Consider the following 12,140-nt stretch of genomic DNA (forward strand, 5'->3'; position numbering starts at 1 on the left):
GACTTAACTTTTCAAATGAAAGTTAACACTTAGGCCAGGCGCCAGTGGCTCACGCCTGTAATCCTAGCTACTCAGGAGGCTGAGATATGAGGATTGAGGTTCAAAGCCAGTGGGGGCAGGAAAGTCCATGAGACTCTTATCTCCAATAAACCACCAGAAAACCAGAAGTGGCACTGCGGCTCAAGTGGTAGAGTGTTTGCCTTCAGCTGAAGAGCTGAGGGACAATGCCCAGGCCCAGAGTTCAAGCCCCACAACCAACAAAAAAACAGTCAACACTTGGAATGGTATGTTTGTCCACGTGATGTTTCATAAATATGATTTAGAAGTCATCAGTGTATTGGTTCATGGAAAAATCTTAGGTAGTCAGTAAAGCCTTATGTAAAATTATTAATTAAAAACTGAGTTAAAAAATTAACAGAAAGAAGCTACTCTATTATCATATTGGTGTCACTAAATATAAATAAATGAATGTCTTGTTAACAAAATCTTCGTTTATGCTGTTTTGTTAACAAAATGCAACAGAATATGGGCAAGCACACTAAGATTCTCACCTGCATTATGCAGATTAAACCCAGACTGTCTTTAAGAAAATACTGGCAGAATATGAAGAAATCAAAGCACACTGCTGAATTCCCATCACTCAGGTTATGTGAATAAGCATGTAAGACATTAAGCCTATCTTAATTGCATATTCAAAGAACACTTGGAGAATGAACAAAATTCTCTTAATTTCTCTTATATAAGTGGCCAGTGCCTCATGTCTATCCTAGCTACTAAGGAGTGTGAGATCTGAGGACCAAGGCATTCAAAGCAAGCAGTCAGAGAGAGACTCTAGTATCCAATTAACCAGTAAAAAGCCAGAAGTAGACACATGGCTCAAGCAATAGAGTGCCACCAGTGAATGTCAAGTGAGAACATGAGACCCTAGTAGCCCCAGTAGCAGCACAAATAAATATCTTAAAACATGCTAATTTGGGGGCTGAGAAGGTGGCTCAGTGGTAGAGTGCTTGCCTTGCATGCCTGAGGCCCTGGGTTCGATTCCTCAGCACCACATAAGCAAAAAGAAAAATGCCAGAAGTGGCGCTGTGGCTCAAGTGGTAAAGCACTAGCCTTGAGCTGAAGAGCTGAGGGACAGCGCCCAGGCCCAGAGTTCAAGCCCCATGACCGGACCCCCCCCCCAAAAAATGCTAATTTAGCCAGGCATCAGTGGCTCATGGTAGCTAGGATTGCAATCCTAGCTACTCAGAAGGCTGAGATCTGAAGATCACAATTTGAAGCTGGCCCAGATAGGAAAGTCTGTGAGAGTCTTATCTCCAATTAAGTACCAGAGAAGCCTTGGAGCAGTAGCCTTAGCCTTGAGCAAAAAAAGCTCAAGGACAGCACTCAGGCCCAGTGTTTAAGCCCCAGGACTAGGGATGGATAGATAGATAGATAGATAGATAGATAGATAGATAGATAGATAGATAGATAGATAGATTAGATAGATAGATAGATAGATAGATAGATAGATAGATAGATAGATAGATAGATAGATAGATAGATAGATAGATAGATGATAGATAGATAGAGATCACTTGACTGAGAATGGGATCATTCTAATCTTGTCAGTCCTCCTTACAGTATATTGAATAGTTCTTTCTGCAAATGTTATTTTAAAAATATAACTCCTCCCTTTACCTCCCATACCTATGCCACTTTGTATTTCTTCAACTTGCACATCAGTTCCAGCCACGTTCAATCCCCCCACACTCACTGCTACATGCCTGCACTTAAGATATTCACTCTCAATCTCTCCTCTTCCTTAGAACCCTCCATGAGACTCCAATTCAACCATCAGGCCACAACTCTGTCTTTGAAACTATTTCTGACTAGTTAATCCATCATTTTACCAGTAAAAATGAACTACTTGTGTCTTATACCCACGCTGCTACGATTGCATGTTCCAGGTCTGATTTCATCTAATTAAGCATCATCTGCCTCCAAGAAGCTGAAAACAATGTGTGAGAAACAAAGACCTGAACGATGTATTACTATGAAAGAGAAATTAACACTAAGAGATCCAGGGCCAGTACCATTAAAATGAAGCCAGGATACCATGGGTTTCCCTTCAGCTTGGTATGTTGACAGATATGAGCTCACATAAGTGAAAACTTTCAATAACCGAAAACTCTATAATATATAATGACTAAACGTAGTTCATGTTCCTAAATGCTCTTGAGCACTTTTGTCAAAAGTTTTTCCCACATGAGAATATTGTTCTAAAGAGAGAATATTCTTAGGCTACAAGACTATGTTGAAATGAACTTTACAATTTTGGGGGAGTAGAGGGGGAAAAGTGGGAGAAAATAATGGAGGAAGTTACACTGTTCAAAAAGAAATGTACTCATTACCTTAGTTATGTAACTGTAACCCTCTGTACATCACCTGTACAATAAAATTTAAATTTAAAAAAGGGTTCAATCAGCCTTCCCACTAAGAACTAAAATACTAGAGTAGGTAACTATCAGAAGGTACTAACATATGTATACTTAAAATATATATATATATATATATGGACCTGAAAACTCAATGACAGTACAGGGTACTTTATCACTAGATCTCAAATAGATTTAGTTTTTGTGTTTTGTTGTTAAAGTACTGGGGTTTGAGTTTGGGGATTCGTGCTTGCTAAGATGGTGCTCTACCACTAGGATCATACCTCCAGCCCTAATTTTGTAAGATAGATTCTCCAGAACTTTTCTTCCCATCCTCCTGATTTCAGCTTCCTGAGTAGCTAGGATAACAAATGTGAGCCTCCGATGATCAGATTAATATTAATTAAAATTAATAGATCAGTGGATTAGTATTAACTAAAATAACTAGATAAATAAAATAGATTAGTATTAACTAAAATAACTGCCAAGGGGACAGAGGGAAAGTTTCAAGAAGATCATGACACTTCATGTAGGCCTTAAACTCAAATAACAAAATGGGTAACAAAGGACATTCTGTTTATGTAAATGTTGGAGGCAGCCTAGCAAAAGCAACATATTTAATCTAAAAAAATGAGATGATGTATTCTGTGCAGTGGGAGACCCTTACTCTCAAATAAAAGGGCTTTTGATTTCACTGAGTCTGAGGATAAGAGCCAAAGATTTAAGTGTACCAATGGTGTTTCTGTCAAAGACTGTACCACATTCTATTTGTCTGAGTCAGTACTGTTTTCTTGACATTTTTCCTTGAAAAACATCTTTTTTTCAAAGATTGGAATTTCCTTGTGCAGCTTTAGGTAAGTTTCTCTATTTAAAAGTATACCTATGAATGGTGGTGAAATTTAAGTACAAATAGTAAAGTTCTCTTTTTAAAAGTCAAAAATTATGGAATCTGTTTCATATACATTGGGGATTAAATAGTATTATAATTTTGTGCTTTCAAAAAATCCCTCAAATCCCATAGATTTGTTCTACTCTCTGGGAAAATGGTGGTCTGAAAATTAAAACATTTTAAAGTTGAGATTTACTTATCAGTAGCTTTTATAAATTCATTCTTAAGTTCTAGAATGAAAGATGAATATTCAGTAATTCCACATCTAAAATAAAGCACAGCAAAAAATATTTCATAAAGCCCCAATAAAAGAATGTGAATCTCTGGGCTGGGTATGTAGTTCAGGGCTAGAGCACTTGTCTAGAATGTGCAAGGCCCTGTGTTAATGTCCAGCACCACACACACATACAAAGTAAAACTAAATTTTTATGTAGTATATCCAAAGCTAGAATCTATGTTCTAATCTATGTTCTAATTTGGCAATATTGTCATTTCTACACACTACTTTTCTAGTAAATACTAGTTTGCAGAAGGTTATAGTACATTTAATTTACAAATGCCAAACTTAGCCTTTTACAGATCATAAACTATGTTATAATTGTTATTATGTGTGGGATATAAAAAGATAGGTTTGCTACTTTAATTTTTTTCCTGTACATGATTCATGTACGTATGGGCTGTCTTTCCCAAACAAGTTAGAATTTTATATAGATTTATAACATTTATGTATAGTAAAGTTAACACAAGTAAATCTATAAACTATTTTTCCCATCAAGTAACAAATACTCTCAACAGACTACATTTAAAACTCTCCGTGAAAACAACAGTGACTTAAAAGGAATTTGAAAGCACTCAAAGTTATCAGAAATTCATTTGAACCATAAAATCATTTAGCTTGGAGAAATATATTTTGGATATATGAAATAAAAGAATGTTCAATTTCATTTAGGAAATGCTTCTAAATCATTTTATACATAAAACCCATCTTGCTCAAATAAAAAGTTATCATGCAAAACAACAAAAACTATTCCAGAAAATTTTTAACCATGCTACATAACACATTTCTAAGGTTCATCTACTATGAATTATACTTACCAAGGGTTTACCCCTATGAGACCCTGAACTCAAAATCCCAAGGACCATAAACAAAGGGAAGGAAAAGGAGGGCTGGAAAGAGAAAAAGAAAATTTATCTAGGCATGGTGGTATCTGTCCATATCCCAGTACTAGGAAGGCTGAGGAAGGAGGCCTCCAAGCTCAACAAAACAAAACATGGTTAGGGCAGTGGTATGCCAGAAGCAGTGCTATGCATCTCATATTCCAGCAACAAAGGTGAGAACACGTAGAAAGATCACAGTCCAGGCCAGTATGGGCCAAAAAGCAAGAGTAGTTCTCAAAAACAACCAATTCCAAAAAAAAAGGATTTCCAGAATGGTTCAATTGGTAGGGTGCTAGCTTAGCAAGCACTAAGCCCAAAATTCAAATCCCAGTACTGAATATGATTAAAAGGCAAAGGGAACACTCTAGAATATGATCATATTTCTTGGAGCTTCTACTGAACATTTATTCTATAACCAACCTAAATGGTAAGAAATGATTCCAAAATCTGAAGTGTTCGATGAGGTCCTAGGTTCTGTTACACTTACCTCCACATCTTTGAACCTTGAGAACAACATTCCTTACTACAGTTCACAAGTCTTACAAGGGTAGAAACAACAGGGTCCTTCTTCCTGGGTATTAGTTGGGGCTTATGTAATTAACTATTTACAAAAAACAAAAACAAAAACAAAAACCTCATAAATTGCTAAATACAAGAAGTGAGAAATAAATCCTCTCCAAAGGGGAGTTATTTCACATAAAATCTGTAATACTTTAAAACTATTATAACTTTTCCTCTTCTATGCCAGCTGAGAAGTCAGGTGACACTGTTTAAGCCTGCTTAAAATTCCTTTGTTCTATTTGGTAGATGCTGTATCACTGTGTATGGTGGTGACAAACAAGGCAGTGCATTCTAAAGTCTATTAAAATGGCAGCTCACTCCCAGAACTGGGCTTATGACATAAAAACAAAATAAAATCTGCTACATTTTCATTTCCCTCATAAATATCTTCATAAATACTGCTAGAAACATAATTTCAGTTCAACATAGAAAAACAAGCTAATATTGTGAATTATATGTTAATGTCCAAACAAAAATGCATTTTAAATAAAATCAAAAGAAAATTTAATCTCAAATGTATATGTCAGACTTTTAAGTGAATTTTCACAACATATTTCATCAATATACTTTATTTTCATTTAAACCTAACTATACAATAGCTTGACTGATAGCACATAGCTTGACTATACATAAACGAAACTACACTCTGAACTAAAAATAAAATACAAGCAACATAAATCAGTATAGAAACCAGTGTATAGGTACTATGACACATTACATGCCAAAGGGGTGGGGGAGGGCTTATTTCCACTATTTCACTTGTGTGTAATTACATTTTATACAAATTTAGTGATATCAATCTAAGACAACATTTTGAGAATATAATTTAACTAGATGCAAGAATTGTGTAAATGAATGTCTTACTATTTCCCTGTTTCTGTATTTCAAAAAGTTGTTCTTTGTTAGTTGTGTTTAACTGCCATCTAGAGTTAAAATGAATCAATTTCTTTTCCTTTTCCTACTCCTTTGCAAAATTTAGGCATATATTTTAGGCAATTTTCAGGATGAAAAGTTGTCAAAGGGTAATTTCTATTCAACATCTTAAATAATGGCAAACATTTGCACCCGCAACATACATTTCAAGTTGACTGAAAGGAAAAGGATTGCATTTTATCTAACTAATAACAGTCCTATTTATTGTATGAATAAGCCAGTAAACAACCTAATACATATTTGCACTTGAAGAATTAAACTTATAAAATTAATTTATACTCTAATTCTTTTTTTTTTTTTTGGGGGGGGTCTGGTCTTGAGGCCTGAACTCTGGGCCTGGGCACTATCCCTCAGCTCTTCAGCTCAAGGCTAGCGCTCTACCACTTTGAGCCACAGTGCCACTTCCGGCTTTTTTTCTTTTTGCTTATGTGGTGCTGAGGAATCGAACCCAGGGCCTCAGGCATGCAAGGCAAGCGCTCTACCACTGAGCCACCTTCCCAGCCCCTATACTCTAATTCTATAGCATTCAGGTTGGGTTTCTTTTTTTGAGTCCAAGCAAAGCAGGGATAAATACAAAGACACTCAGGAATCAATTTTATATCTGAAAAATATGAATATAAAAATTACCTAAGTCCCAAGTGTATAATTAACTAATTGAACTTATTAATGCACTTCATTAAAAGAAGCAATTAAATCCAAGCTAGAAATGTTTATAAGAATAAACCAGTAATGCAATACTTAGGTTTCAATTTCAGAAAGTCATTGCTAAAAAGCAATTTTTTTAAAAAATACTGGGATTATAGGTAGGTGCCACTGTGCTTATTCAATAGTGGAATAATTTTTAAAAGCCACTACAAGATTATAAGACCAAAAGGGGAAAATCTGGAGGAAAAAAAAGAGGTAGGAAGATCATGAATGACAAAATGCCTACATCAAAGAAAGCCTGAAATAAGCAGTTAGACTAGTGAATATATATGGAGAGCCAGTGGGAAATCAAGACATAGATAGATGGATAGATAGAAAGATGTAGAAAGATATATAGATATAGATATAGATATAGATATAGATATATGCATGAAACTAGAGAATTTAAAACAAAAAGATTGCTTCAACTTTAAATTACTGGTATTTGGAAGATGAACATTATACATACATGCAAACAACATACAAATGATCTCCTAAGAATTACTAATGCAATTTCAGTGCAAAAATCTTAATACTTTATTAAATTTTAGAACCAAAAAGTTAAAAAGCATATGTAAATTCTCCTTGAAAATCTCTAAGACTGAGCATCATTTTGTCTGCAAGATTTTGTTATCTCAACCAAAAATGTCTACAACACAGGTAACCAGCTGTGATAATAATCTCTCTATTGCAGCATTTTATCTGATTGGACCTAGATTGGCACCTAGTTCACTAAGTAACAAGAGCTCCTAAGATACCTAGTCATAAATTCTCTTGGTCAAAATCTATCAAGGGCTAATTTAAAGTATTTCAGATACATTTTGAGTGTAGAATGTTTTCTCATAGTAAAATGGACAATACCAATATGAAATGAAGTAAAAATCTAATGATTTTTTATTTCAAAGTGAAGAAAAACAGATATACACTTAATGAAGCTATTTTACCAAATGCCTGGAATAAAGAAAAATCAAAACCATTTCAGCTATAGGTTATTTCATAAGTACTTGACTACCCAGAGGAAACACAAAGGGAATCTAAAAAGATGAATTCTGCACATAGTGTAACAGAATGGACTTTAGCAACTTGTAATCTTTAATGTAACCAATGATTCTTTTAAATTATATTTTATTCCTCAAACCTTGTCCTCCCATTTTCATGAACAACCCTTCCTTTCCCATCCTTATTTCTATTCTCCACTTGCCTACCTCACCTCCTTCAGAACACCTGTTTATTACTGCTAACCTACCATTTTTAACTTCTCTGGTGCTTTCCCTGTATTTGAGGTTGGTATAATTTGAGGAGGGGAAGGGAAAAAAACAAATTGTTTAAGTAGGGATACAGGTGGATCCATTGAAACAATGAGATGTGCAAGTCGTTATGTGGAAAAACAAACTTTACAACTTTGGTGGGGGGGAGGAGGATTGGAAATGGTGGGAGGGGAGGAGGATGGGAAGGGATGAGAAGGGGAAACAAAGGAGGAGGCTACAATGATTGATAAGAAATGTGCTCATTATCTTGCCCATGTAATTGTAACCCCTCTGTACAGTATTTTCACAATAAAAAAAATCAAAATTAGGAAAGTTAATGGAACTACTCTTCTGTTTCTTTTACCCTATTCCTCACCCCAGATATACTGGCACACTCACACTATATTTCCCTGCTATTTGACACATCCAGTCACAAAAACACATGTCCACTTTCTACTCATTTCCCAAAGTCCACCTCAGTCTTCCAAAATGCTCTCTAGGCATTCTCTCAATAGAATTTAGACTTAAAATGAGTGCTGTCCTGTTCGCAATAGCTAGGATATGGAAACAACCTAGATGCCCCACCACAGATGAATGGATCCAAAAATTGTGGTATCTATACACAATGGAATACTATGCAGCCATTAGAAATGACAAAATAATGGCATTTGCAGGGAAATGGATGGAGCTAGAAGGAATCATGTTGAGCGAGGTAAGCCAAGAACGAAGAGACAAACAGTACATGGTCTCCCTGATAAGTGGATGATGAATCCAAAATGTTAGGTGATATGACAAAACTAACAGGACTTAAGAAACAAAGAACTCCCACTCATCTGGTTGAACCACTACTAAATATCCCCATGCTGCTGATCACATATATGGTATATAACATATGAGCACCGTTATATATTACAGACTGTGATAGACAATTTGCTCCAGGAAAGTTAGAATGAACTTGTGACTTTAAATGAGCATCATTATTCCACAATACTGTGAATTTCCGGAAATCATGTAATCACTTAATCACAATCAAAAAAAAAAAAAAAAAAGAACCTTGGGGAAGGGAGGGAGGGAGGGGATGGTAGGGGGAAAACAATGGAGGGGGTAACAATGTTCAAGAGGAAGTGGAAGTGTACTCATTACCTCACTCATGTAACTGTAACCCTCTGTATAGTATCTTTACAATAAAAAAAATTAAAAAAAAAAAAAGCAGGCAGTGCTATAGGCAAAGAAAAAGAAAAAAAAAAATGAGTGCTGTCTTTGAGCTTCCTGGCCACAGATGAGCTTGCCTGCCTATAGCCCCAAAGGCAATGCACCAATGGGACATTAACTGAGAACCACCAAAAAGCAAGTGCAACAGCTATCTCATTAGCATGAACAGAACAACAGAAGTTTCAAATATCCTGTACTCCTTAATTATAGCCAGAAATTTCCTGTTTTTTTTAGACTTTTCTATTAGAAAAGTAAAATTTGTTTTGTTTATTGGGACAAAACAAACGCATTTATTTGCTAGCAATATAATCAGTAACCCCCAATTTTATCAACTAGAAGAAGAGTTCAATACCCTGGTTCATAGTGCTGTTATTACTATTAGGTGAGGAAATGATGCCAATTACCTGGTACAGAAGGAACACGAAATACATACTAGTCACTTCATCAAATCAGACAATACCCTCTATCACTTTTGGGTATATCTGAGGTGCTCAGCCAGATTCTAAATTCTCACACCTTAAAAATGTTTAGTAAAGAAATTTTTTGGCCAGGTACTAATGACTCATGCCTGTAATCCTAGCTACTCAGGAGGCTGAGATCTGAAGATCACAGTTTTGCAGCCAGCCCAGGAAGGAAAGTCCATGAAACTGTTTTATCTCCAATAAACTACTTAGAAAGAGCCAGAAGTGGTACTGTGGCTCAAGTGGTAGAGCACTAGCCTTGAGCCTGAGAGGCTCAGGGACAGCACCCAGACCCTGAGTTCAAGCTGCAGGACTGGCACGCGCATGCGAATAAGGGGGTAAATTACAGTAATCTAGTACAAGATCAAGTCCAGGAATCAGAACTCATTAACTTCACTACACACACACACACACACACACACACACACACACACACACACACACACACACACACACACACACACACACACACACACACACAAAGAGCCAGGTGTTGAATGGTCAGAATACTTTGCATTCTAGACAACCAATGTCTCTTCAGAAAGTACTCAGGCTTACCTAGTAAAATGGAGCTGTATACTAATACAATGCAATTGCTTCAGATTCTTCCTCACGGGGAAAAAAAAAAAAAGATTCTTCCTCATGAGCCAGGTGTCTCACAGAACAAATCATCTGTGAAATAAGTCCTGAGAAAGCAAGCTGTCATAGTCTCTAAGCAGAGCACTTTTTATGGGATGCTCTAAATTATCACTCTCTTCAGATAACCTTTAAGTACCTATAATATATTACTGGTTACTCTTTTCCTAACAGTTGCAAGCTATTCCTTGATTCACTGCTATGACAGACAATGACCCCAAAAAGTTGGGCTCAATGCTGAAAGAGTGTGTGTCCCAATTGTGCTGCCCTGTAAACTTACACATAGCAAGGAGGCAAATGAAGTTTGTCTTCAGCAACATACACACTTTCATGTGCAATCACTAAATTCTATTTCATGAAACCCATTACTACCTTAACAAAAATCTTTATTTGTAAACTCATACAAAAAATAAAACATGAATGCCTTCTAACTAGACAAGAGCTCTATTTCATCCCTAGTATATAGAACTATCCCAAGGTCAGGTTTATGTTGTTGTTTGTCTTTACTAAGGTAAAGGTATGGAATAGTCTATCAACTGGACAGATCTTATCAACTGAAGACAGCTCTCCAAAATTTTGGTGATATTTCGCAGGACAGAAGGTTTCATTTATTCATTCACAAACATTGAGTATCTACAGGTCCAGCCAGTTGTAGTTGTTGAGGATACAATGGAAAACCAGTTTGAATTTCAATGGTAAACCAGTGTTTAAATAATAAAGTAATGTCTCTGACTTATGAAAAAATGTAACAGGAGGAAAAGTAGGCAGGACATGGAGCCCTTACACTGGGGCACTGAAGAATGCTGTGAAGCATTGAAAGATGTGAGGAACTTTACCTGCCCTAAGCCGGGAGGGGAGAGGAGGAAGGAGCTTTCTAAGCAAAGGAAGTCTTAAAATCAATCAATAGCCCTGAAATGGACAAGAAGGCTTATGTAGATATGCTGGGAACTAAAACACCTGGGTGGGAATTCTAGTTCTATCCCCTCTGCCAGCTAAATATCCCCGGTGAGTTTTGCCTCTTTGTTGTTGTTGTTGTTTGCTTTGTCGTCTAGGGGCTTTAACTTTTTCCGCTCAAAGATAGAGCTCTACCACTTTGAACCACAGCTCCACTTCGAGTTTTCTGGTAGACAGTTAATTAGATGAGTCTCGTGGAGTTTCCTGCCTGGGCTGGTTTTGAACCGTCAATTTCTGATCTCAGCCTCCTGAGTAGCTAGGATTACAGGCGTGAGGCACGGGCACCAGGCAAGTTTTGCCTCTTGATTTTTTTTTTTCCTTCCTTCTTCTGTACACTAAGCAGAGAGAATATAATGCATCTTAGTGGCCAATGCTTAAGGGGGCAATTGGGAGGAACCTACAAGCAGAGGGAGGAGAAAGACTGAACTATGTAATTGAGGGTAGGGATGGGAGGGGGGACACAGAGAGGGCAGTGGAAGGGGTGGCACCGATCAAGATGCACTGGATCCATAGCCCGCGGCAAGGAACTGAACACCCACTTGATAATGCATTTGTTAAAAAGAAGATCTATACCCGAGGGTGACTGACAGCCATGTGTTTCCTTGTTGGGTAAATGGGGCTGACGGTACCCTCAGCCACTGGGGAAGCGTGGGGACTTACGCAGTAAATACTGCGCATAATCCAGGCGCCGACACGGACACCCAGGCCTTCCCCCACCATGTTGCCCCTCAGAGCCCACGAAGCACCGGGGGGCTCTGCCAGACGCTGAACGGATCGGTTCTGCAAACACCTGGAACATTCTAGCTTCCTGAAAACCGGCTGCACTCTAACGCTCACTGGAGGAGAGCTACGTTCTTCCCGAGGTTCAAATTAAACATTTCGGGGAACCCTCCCGCGCCCGGCCTACCACCACACAACACAGGATTCTCCTCGGAGTTCCGACGCCTAACAACCACCGCCAGCCAGACGCCCGCCTTTTATAGAGGTGCCG

General features: G+C 37.5%; 1 long non-coding RNA gene across 1 annotated transcript in view; it reads right to left on the reverse strand.

Moving 5' to 3' along the window:
- Positions 1–12,082, reverse strand: part of LOC138824721 (uncharacterized) — a 48,930-nt gene extending 36,848 nt beyond the window's left edge. The window contains exon 1 of the long non-coding RNA XR_011371158.1: positions 12,057–12,082. This is a non-coding gene — a long non-coding RNA (uncharacterized lncRNA). The remainder of the gene's footprint in view (positions 1–12,056) is intronic.
- Positions 12,083–12,140: the final 58 nt, after the last annotated feature.

This window comes from Dipodomys merriami, unplaced genomic scaffold (assembly GCF_024711535.1).
Source record: "Dipodomys merriami isolate MVZ:Mamm:240054 unplaced genomic scaffold, mDipMer1.0.p SCAF_13, whole genome shotgun sequence".
Lineage (NCBI taxonomy): Eukaryota > Metazoa > Chordata > Mammalia > Rodentia > Heteromyidae > Dipodomys > Dipodomys merriami.